At 45.0% G+C, this 10581-nt stretch overlaps 1 long non-coding RNA gene across 1 annotated transcript; it reads right to left on the reverse strand.

The window, feature by feature from the left end:
* Positions 1 to 966: 966 nt before the first annotated feature.
* On the reverse strand, positions 967 to 10161 carry LOC130683152 (uncharacterized). Its single transcript, XR_008996764.1, has 3 exons — positions 10010 to 10161; positions 8240 to 8374; positions 967 to 1165 (listed from the first exon to the last, which is right to left on the reverse strand). It is a non-coding gene; the product is annotated as an uncharacterized LOC130683152 (long non-coding RNA).
* Positions 10162 to 10581: the final 420 nt, after the last annotated feature.

Raw genomic sequence — 10581 nt, forward strand, 5'->3', positions numbered from 1 at the left:
CAGCAGAGAAGAAGCCCTGAAGTGTAGCTGGATGGGTGATCTGAGCATCAGGACTCTAAATCTCAGTCAGGCAGAAGTGCATCCAGTACTTCCCTGAACCCTTCGTACCAACTGAGTGCCAAGCATTTTTAAACTGTTCTATAAAGATTCTAATATAGAATCTTCACTGCAAACTTTGCAGATACCTATCAGTGTTCGCATTTTGTAGATGGAGAAACTAAGACTCAAAATGATGGAGGGTTTGCTTAAGGTCAGATAGCATGGGATATTAGCCCCCAAACCCATGCTCTTTCTTCTCCACATTTCATCTGGGCAGAGGATTTACAAGCAGAGATGAATAAGAACTTCTAAGAAGCATTTCCTGCCATGTAAAAAATAACCACAACCTTTCTTTGCCATCCAAGAACATCATTACAAATGCCTTCCATTGAAATGCATTATCACTCACTTGTCCTCCATGAACAATGTGGTCCTATTTTTCTTCCACCAAAGGTCCCCAACCAGCTATGCACTTCCGGGCAGTTTCCTTTCTAGCCCTGCTTCCTGCCGTCTGTTTCCTGCCAGCTTCCAGACCTTTCAGTATCTTCAAGCACAGCTGCTGCCTGAGGACTCTGCCTCTCCTGTGATTTCAGAGTTGTTAACTGCTCACAGACCTTTCCTCTGATTTCAGTATTCATAGCCATACTCTGAATGGCTGGAGTCACCGAACACCCAATTTTGGTATCACAGACGTACTGCCCTTCAACAGCTTACTAACCAACTGGGCTCACATATCAAACCATGTATTATTCAAATTTTTAATTTTAGATTGACAGAAAAGTTGCAAAGCTAGTACCATGACTTCTCCTATACTCTTCACTCAGCTTCTCCTAATGTTTAACATCTTATCCAACCATGGTGCATTTGTCAAAAGTAGGAGCTCAACATTGGTTGAATATGTATTTTTAATACACTTCAGGACATGAACACTCCATTATGTAACAGATATTTTCTGATTTTCTGGATGATCTCATTTGTACATAATAGTCTAGGAAGCCAATTTCCTCTTGACATCTCAGCTTGTGAAGCTCTTCATGAGAAAGTATTCTATTTCCCCCTGCCTCACTGGAAAGTTGACAGCTGTTGCAAATCCAAACTTTTAGTCCTTTTCTTCTTAATTTTAGAGCTGAAATAAGAGAAAGAATGAAGTGTGCTTACAATAAAATAGCAGCTAAGTACATAATTTCACCATTGCTGGTTTGATTTGTAAATCAGGTCTTCCAGTTTATGTCCGTAGGTCAATACTATTTACTTAAGCAATTATGGAAGAATAAATAATGCTGCATGCATTTCATTTGACCCAGTGGATAACATACATCCTTCACTTGCTCTCTGAGATTTTAGAAAGCAAACATAGCCATTGGGTAGTGTGGTTATTTCTGAGGAAAACAGCTCAAGTGGGATCGCTGTCTTATCAGTTCTCTGCTTAGCACCTGTGTAACAATCCGATAACACAAAGACAGGAGAACTGGGAACTGAGGAGAAGACAGAAAAGGGTATTTTAAAGTTGCTGAGGCAGAAAGAAATCAGGAATGAAGATCTACAGGAATGAACAGGAAAGAAATCCAGCAGCAGAAACCAAGGTAAGAGGAAAACCCGGAGACTGTCACCCTAGGTCAGGCCCCCTGGACCCTGACTGTGAGACAGGGCTCTGGGGGCTCTCAGGGCAGCACCCTTAAGGAAATGAGGCAGCAGGATCGGGCAGGGGGAGAAGCTCAAATGTGATGTTGTTGCAACTGGAGCCTCGGCCAGTCCAGGCCAACGGGGAGCTCTGGAGCTGGGATGGACTTCTGGAGTTGTCCCAAACTGAACAAGGGGGGCAGGACTTTGCATGCTCGTATCAACCAGTCCTTGGATATGGATTATCCCTGGGAAGGGGCATGAGTTCGGGCCCAGGCAGTTTGCTCATCTGAAGGTAATTCCCAGAGATGGACTATGTCCTGAGCTGTCAACCCCCAACCTGCATGACAACTGGAGGAATGAGTCCCTTGGCCCCGCCAGAAGCCCCTGGGGAGCACACCAGAGTATCTATTCTATATGGTGTCCTCAAATCCAAGAGAAGAGAATGCTGCAAGAAAGGAGTGGTCAGCTGTGTGGAATATTTCTGAAAGGTTGACTTAGATCTGAGGACAAAGATGTGCCAAGATGGGGCTCTTGGTGACCTTAGCCAGAGCAACTCTGTGGAACTGGAAGGATGCAAATTCAATTGAAAGAACTGAGAAGAGGATGGAAGATAAGGAAATGGAGACAGACATGTAGACCATTCTTTTGACAACTGCATCAGTCAGTGGGAACAGAGAGATTGAGTGTTAAACAGAGAAAGACATGGGGCCAAAGGAGGTTTGTTAGTAGTTTTAGATTGAAAGATATTAGAACATGTCTGCTGACAAACAAAATGACATGAATAATGAGAGAAATTGAGAGGAAAGAGAAGGATGGGTTCATTGACAGAGTCACATCCTTGACAAGGAAAGAGTAGGATGAAGGAGACAATTGGAGGGGGTGTCCCTTAGATAGGGACAGGGACATATCACCCATAATAATAATAGGGTTGGCCTCCAGTGGATAATACTAGATGATTTACCTCCCTGCCTGCATTTGACAGAAGAGAGGAGAGATATACCAGGCCTAAATGGGGCCATCAGTTCCCCTGTCTCTGGAATTGGAAATAGGGATTAAGAGACAGAGGTCAGTTCAGAAATGTTTCTTGAATGTTGGTTTGAACCCAGCGGCTAGGAGGTGGCCACTTTCCATCTATCATGTGTTCAAGGGAGTGGAGAGAGCATGAAGCACGTGCTTTAGAGACAAGAAATGAGAAAGATTTCTGTTGATTTTGAAAATCCAGGGTCCAGGACAGTCTTAACTATAATACAGAGCAGTGCCTGGTTGACAGGCAATTGACCTGTCCTGATACCCAGGAAGGTGTCCTTGATTTAAGCCAGCCTTCAGCAGAGGTAGCTACTTTGCCATGTGATTCAAGGCACTTTTCTTGAACTGTACCATGGATCATGTACAAAGATGTTCCATCCAGTGCCACTCCACTAGTGGAAAAACTGGATACAAAAAATTTAAAGCCATAAGGAACAATTGAGGTAAATGTGATCTATTGTTTTAATGAATATTATCTAGCCATTCAGACTGATTATTGGGAAGACTAGAGCTACAAACATAAAGCAAAATAGGGTGTTGATTTTAATACACATCACATTATTATAGCATTGTAAAAAACTGCATTTGGAAAAAGATGAGGAAAATACACAAAAATGGTAATAGTAGTAGTGTGTTAGGTTAATGGGATCATGTGCAGTTTCCCTATAATTTTCTCTATTTTATGTCTAAAACATGGCTATATTCTGTAGACAACTTAAAAGAACTCTTTTCCCTAAAGCTCACACCTGAGCAGGGTGGGTAGTTTCTGGAAGGCTCTCAAGTCATCACAGATCATATGCCTAAAAGGAATTGGGACCAGAAAAGGCCATAAGAGGAAGTGGTTGCTCGCATCAAAGGGGACGCCCACCTGCTGGCTGGGACATGAATTAGAGTGCCTCAACAAAGCCCAACAGGAGAACAGGGTGAACACTGGAGCACGATCAGATCTAGGAGCCTGTTCCCACTGCAGAAATACTGCCTGAAATAATTAAAATTGGAAGAAAGGCTGGGCGTGTCTTCTTGGTGAGCACAGGTGGCTGGCTCCTCGCCAGGCACTGCCTTCCCTCCCCACAACACCCCAGGCTGTCCCCTCAACAGCTCTCCTCCTAAAAACTCCAAGGGTTTTATTAGGAACCACACTGAGCACTGACCCTGAACGTCATCTTTGCTAAGTGCCTCTAAATTATCTTAATGAGGATTCCCCTCCACACCTCAGAAGGTCCGCTCAGGCTGTCCTGTGAGTCTTCTTGCCAGGCACACAATAGGTTATTAAGCAGCTTGCTCAGAGATCCCTGGAGAAGACCTGGAGCAAGAATTGTATGTTCCTAGGACTCAGAATGTTTCCCAGCTCCCTGAGCCTGGCCAATGCTTCAGATGAGCGAGGACTGAAAAGAAGCAGGAGTGAGGACACCTGACCCCCACGCTACCCTGAGTGAGCACCCCACCCCCTGAGCTCCCCACCTTTACAAATTCCTGGAGCCATGAGCATCCCTCCAGCTCAATCTTCCAGCCTGTGCAGAGATGAAGGAAGGATGGACTGTTTCGGGTCTGAGTTCATCAAAGTAATGAGACAGCCACCCCAGAGGCTGAGTTATAAATAGCTATTGGCCTTGTATTTGTGGATAGTAATTAGCTAAGGCATATAGTACCACGTTAGCAATAAGTTCTTACCAGAGAGCAAAAGAATGTGAGAATAATGTGGAGGGAGATCCCCATCCACAGAGGACCAGAGCTAGTTACCAAAGAAATGGAAGTTATTTACTTTATATTAAATATTAATATTTAGTGAGTGGCTACTACATATGCAAAGCTGAAGTAATCAGATGGCCCAAGTGTCAGCTACCCACTGTCAGGGACCAGGGACACTGGCCAAGTGCGCTGAGCATTGGGGAAGACCCAGGGGAGGGTTTGCATTAGTCTGGGTGGTTCTCTGGCAAGTCCAGACATAAGCAAAAGGCAGGTGCAGAAATCACATCATGCTGTGTGCCTGGGGTCACACATACCACCGGGTATATGGCAGAGAAGCCAAAGGACTTAGTTGGGCCTCACTGCCTCCTACTCACCCTCTACTTCAACACCATTTCCCCAGAAGCCACCCCTGACTCCCAGGATGCTAAGTCCCTCTGTTACTTACTCAGATTGTAATTGTAGCATTCATGAGTGTGATTGTGATTGTCTGTTTCCATGAAATAGGGATGGGGTAGGTGTCTATGGTCACCATTCTGCCCTCAGCCAACACTGGTAGGTCCCTATGGATATTCAGTGAGCTGATAGCACTCACCACTGGTATGGATGGAGGCACTTGAGTGATTATTTCTTGGCTATCTTGTTCATTGCTAAACTTTAAGTCCTAAGCACACAGGGACCTCTTTATCTTGCTTTCCATCAGCATTAGCACAGTGCTGGCATATGGTAGCATTCAATATTGGTGGGATAAATAAATAATAAATGAAAAAAAATATGAATAAGAGTCCACACATCTAGAAATGGGTAGGAAAAGGAAGACAACACCAAGGGGTTAGGAGTCAAATATGCCCAGGATAGAGAAAGGTGAGCAGAAAGTGAGAAAATCTAGGACCTCTGACTAAGTAGAAGTCAGGTGCCCAGATTCTCCTTCCCAAGCGATACTGGGTAGTGTGTGTGGTTAAGGAACAGAGAAGGCAGGCCCCCACATTAGAGATGATAAACCAAGACCAAGGGCCTCTTTACCCTAAAGGAAAAGTTAAGCCGCTCATTTCCTGTTCTGCAGACTATAAAGCCAAGGTCCTTTTTTTGGAAGATGGAGCCTTGAGCTCCCAAAAGGTCTGGGAAGCAGAGAGGAAATGACTTAGCACCTGCAAGATCAGGTTCCACATATAAGGGGGGACCCCAGCCTCTTGGCTGGCAGTGTTAGTCATCTTGCTGGATCCTTGAATCACCAAGGCTTGACCAAGTATGAGGTCAGCATCATGTCTGGTTGGTGGAGACGTGAGCTTGCATCATTTGGGGCTGCTTCTGCTAGAACTTCCCATTCCTCCTTGTCCCAGGTGTGAGTGCAGACAGACTCAGAGAAGGGGTCAGGAAGGGGAGTGAGCCTGCAGTCCACAACAGGGTGACGCTGGAAAGATGCGGGCCAGTTGAAAAGCTGCTCAAGGTATCTCTCCCCTCTCTCTTTGCAATAATATCTCTCCCTGGATCATTCACCAGATCTAGCTGCTAAGACTGGGACTCTCCTGGAAGTTAGGAAACTGCAGAAATAGTGTGAAGACTCAGGAAGCATAAACCAAGTTCCAGATGGGAATCGCTGAACAATCTTCTCTTTGAGGCCATCTCCTCTCTCCACTACCAACTTAAAGCTTGTTTTCATGGGCTGGTTTTTTTAAAATGAAATTCCTTCTTATCCCAATTACAGCTTCCTATCTTCTTAGTCAACAAAAAGGGAAGGGAGAGCACTGAGTTTTTAAAGCTGCCTGCTCCCCACCCCAACACACACACACACACACACACACACACACACACACACACACACACACACACACACACACACACACCACTTTATTCTTGTTTAGCAGATAAAAAGGGAAAAGGAAATACAGGCTTTTGCAATGATATATCTTATTGCCCAGTCAACCCACTTGGATGGGGACTGATAGATTTTTAAATAGTGCCGCGTGTTTTAGGATGGCTGCACTGTGATTGACTCAGTCTTGGGGTAGAAACAAGGCTTTTATCACAAACACTATGTAGGGCTCTTGGGAGCGCAAAGAGTACACATCCTCAACCTAGCTCACCTGGGGTAGTTTTTAATTCATTTGTGCTAATTTTACCATTCTTTGAGGGGACTACATTTTTTCCTTCTCTCTCCCTGTGTATGTGTGTGATTATTCTTCTGTTTACTTTAGTCCAATTCACCCAGTAAAAGTTTCTAGATACATTTACTTTATTTTTTAATTCAAGGGTCACAAATGTTGGATATCTTTATATTGCTCTCAGTTGATTTAAGCCACTGTCTAATTTACCTTAATTATTACAACAACAATGAAAAGGCATATCTTACACAAATTCAGTAGTATTTTATAGAGGCAAGTAGTAGTATTTTATAGAGGCGAGTTTATATGTTCATTAAAATAAAGTGTTTATGGTCACATTTTTACTTAAATACTAGGATATAAAATTTCCAGGAAAGAGTAAAAGTGGTCCTAGAACTTGTAACGCTTCAAAGTGCTCTCATTCTGCTAATAAACAGAACCCAGCATGCATCTGTTTATGGGCTGGAGGCAGTGCCCAGAGGTGCGGGTGATGCCGAGTGTGAACCAACAGGTTCACACCATGGCCCTGAACTGCCACTCTCCTGCCGGCTGTGTGAGCATGTGTCAGTCACTCTGCCTTTCTTGGCCACTCTGTCCTTCTGTGGCATACAGGGTGACTGGACTTGATGGTTTCTCAGGCCCTCTCGGGTTCTGAAATGAGAGATCCTTAGAGTAAGGAGGGGATTTAGAATCATCTAGCCCAGGAGCAAACTCTGGCCTACTGCCTGATTTTGAACATTGCAAGCTAGGAATGGCATCTACATTTTCACATGATTGGCAAAATAGTATTCCATGAAAGGTGAAAATTATATGACATTTTAAATTGTGGTATCCATAAATAAAGTTTTATTGGAACACTTACTATGTATTGTCTATGGCTGCTTTCACCTTACAATGGTGGAGTTGAGTTGTTGTTATGGAGACCATGTGGCCCACAGTCGTAAAACATTAGCTGGCCCTTAACCGTAGGACATAAAAGTGCTTAGAAGGAGGGTGCTGGCCCTGATTTAGTCCAACTGCTTGACAGATGAGGGAGTTATGTGTAGCCAAGGCCTGATTCAAAAAGATACAACATAGTTACAGAAGAAAGATACAAATGGCCATTTTAAAGTTTCCAAAGGGACAAAAACAATTAACAATGAACAAAAGATTAAGGATGTAAAATGAATTTCTTCCTCAAATGACAAAGGATAATGTGTTATATAAAAGATTAAAGACAAAGAAATTGTGAAATATTTGGAGTACCCTGCATTCATCAGGAAGAACTGGAATCAAATTATGACAAATAGATGAAGGAGGGTCTGGAAGCAGGCAGATTACATCAGAAATGGCTGGGGATTCTTTGTGCTGCTAAGACTCCAGGAAACTACATCCACGCTTGCTGAAGGAAATGGAGGTGGACATTAGAAATGCTTTAGCAGGCCTTTTCAAGAGTGTGAGAGATCTGGAAGGGGTGAGGCAATGCTGTGACTGGGGAAAGGGAGCCTGGAACAGGATAGAACTTTAGTCAAATGCAGCTCTAGGGTTGGAAAAAATCCCAAAGCCTTTTATGATGCAGAGGCTTGACTTAGAATAGCCAGCATTGTTCTGAGAGCTTGGCCCTTCCTAGAGGCAGGGCTCCCGTCCTGACAGAGACAAACAGGAGCAAAGCAAGTGTGCAGTTGGGCACATGTTGATTTTAGGAAGATTTAGACAAAGTTTTGTGGGGTGGGGTTGAGGGGGTGAGGCTCACCGTCCTTCCATCCGCGTAGCACTGCCCTTACCTGGGAAGCCACTGGTGGTGTGCAAGGAAGGGTTCAAGCCCAAGCACGACTGGGGAGAGAGGGAACTGCCCAAGGCCCACACTGCTGGTGATCAACCAGGTGCCAAAGGTTTACTTCTGTGGGAAGGGCCCGAAGCTGTGAAAATATAAAGTTGAATTTGCCAAACAGATAGGATTTACCCTGGAAATTCAGTGTTGGCAATATACAATATGTGCACCTGGGTCAGTGAGTCAGAAGGGAACTCTGTCAAGTTTAACTCAGGGATTAGTGCTGTGAGCGTGCAAGTCAGACTGCCCAGGGTTACATCCAAATCTGCTTAATTCCCAGGTCACCCTGGGCATGTCACCAAGCCTGCCAAGCCTCATTGTCTTCTCCTGTAGCAATAACAATAACAATAATAAAAAAAGGAATGATGACAATAGAATCTATATTGTGGGTGCTGTATTTAAATGAGATTTTTGCTAGAAAGCGCTCCGGCAATGTGAGCATTAGTGAGCACTCATTAAATGCTCCCTGCTCGCTCTTGGCTGTATGGTCCAGCATATTAACTAAGAGGATGGGGTTAGGTGTGTCTTGCCAATGGGTTTTAGCCCCGGGCAAGTTCACTATGGATTCATGGTGACCAAAGAAATTGACAGCAAAACGTTCTTGGGCTGAAAGTGTTATACCCAACTTTATTTCCAGGTGGCAGGTCAGTCACTAGAATCCCATTCACTCAGAGCGAGTCTGCATGCAGCAAGCCGGTCTCTGCCTCTGGGCCCCTCTGCCTGCACAGCTGTCCTCCAGGCCTCTGTCCTCAGCGCTGCCACCACTCCAGCCTCTGCTCTGCTCTCCTGCAGCCTTGCAGCCCTGCCACCATGTCGTGCCCAGAGCACTGGGCGGAGCTCTTTTTATAGAGTCAACAGCCATGTGTTGCCCACAGGTGTGCAGTGAGCTAGTCAGCCAGGGCCAAGTGAGAATCCTGGCCCCAGGAACCCTCATTTTACCCACAAGGTGCGCATGGCTCTGGAGTGGAGTGCCAGCATTCCACTGAGCAGCCTTGCGACCACAAGCACTTCAACTCTTTGAGCTTCAGTTTTCTTTTCTGTAAAAGAGTGGTAATTATAACAGTAACTATGTTAAGGGGCTATTGTGAGGATTTAAAGTGCTGGGAGAGTTTCCAGCCCTTGGCTATTATTATTGTTGTTATTATTGTTTTCATCATCATTATTATTCATTAGTCCTTAATATTCAAAAATATTCTGAAGACAGACTGAAACACAGTAAGCCTGATATAAGATACATACTTGGCATACACAGGAAAGAATTTTCACATAAATTATTTAATCAAATGGTGGCAAAATGGGTTCGAGTTGTCAAGATTCTCCCCATAAGCTAGAGACGAGAGGCAGGCTCAAGGAGGGAGGAGGGGTGAAGCCCCGCAGGTGTTCCCCACCGGCCCTGGGACCTCCCCCTGCCCCAGAGGCCCTGCACAGAGCCAGAGGCCAGTGTTCTGGCTCTTTTGATTCTCTCTTCAGAATCACTGAGATCTTGCTTCGTTTTCCCACCTCCTTTCAGCCATATCGTATTATTCTCGTTTCCTGTTGGGCTTCTCAACATTTGGAACATGCGGCTGTAATACCATCTCATGTTCCAGGTAAAATTAACATGCCTGTCTCGTCCTCTTTATCAGCAAGGAGATAGAAACGGTGGCCTCTGGAGAGGAAAGGGCTCCTTAATATCTGGCCCAGTGTCTCTTCTTAGTTTGCAGATCTGGAATCCGTTTCCTACCATTAGCAGACTTGTTTGCTTCTCTGATAGTCCCCAGATTAAGTTACCAGGCGTCCACAGTGATGGGCTTGACAGGCCTGCTTTCCCTGGTGCTTGCTGCCTGCACCCTCGCACTCCTGCCAGCTCCTTCACAGCGGACAGAGGGAGCCTATCTGCTGAAATCCGGAATGACAAGAGCATGTGTTACAGATATCACTGGTCTATCATTTAGCACAGATTGTGATTAAGGCCGAGGTGTGGCTTCCACTCAGTTTCTTAAGAACTCTAAGTCTCTTCTCACAAATAAGCCGGATTGGAAGGTTTGGCTTTCCTTCCATCTTCCCATGTGCGCATACTGGTGGTGTGTGCTGGGAGCGGGGCGTGTACTGGGGAATAAGCAGGACGTGTGACTCAAGCCCTGCGCTCATGGGTTCTTTCCCATGAACCTGTAAGGTCAATTCTTCCAACTTTTCCATTTTACTGATGAGGACTTCGGGAAGTATGGGGACAGCTGGATTCTAGCTGAGCCAAACCGGAGCCCAGGTCTCCTGCCACTGAGGCCACAATTCTTTCCTCCATATAGCTTCTGTTAC

This window comes from Manis pentadactyla, chromosome 3 (genome assembly GCF_030020395.1).
Source record: "Manis pentadactyla isolate mManPen7 chromosome 3, mManPen7.hap1, whole genome shotgun sequence".
Classification (NCBI taxonomy): domain Eukaryota; kingdom Metazoa; phylum Chordata; class Mammalia; order Pholidota; family Manidae; genus Manis; species Manis pentadactyla.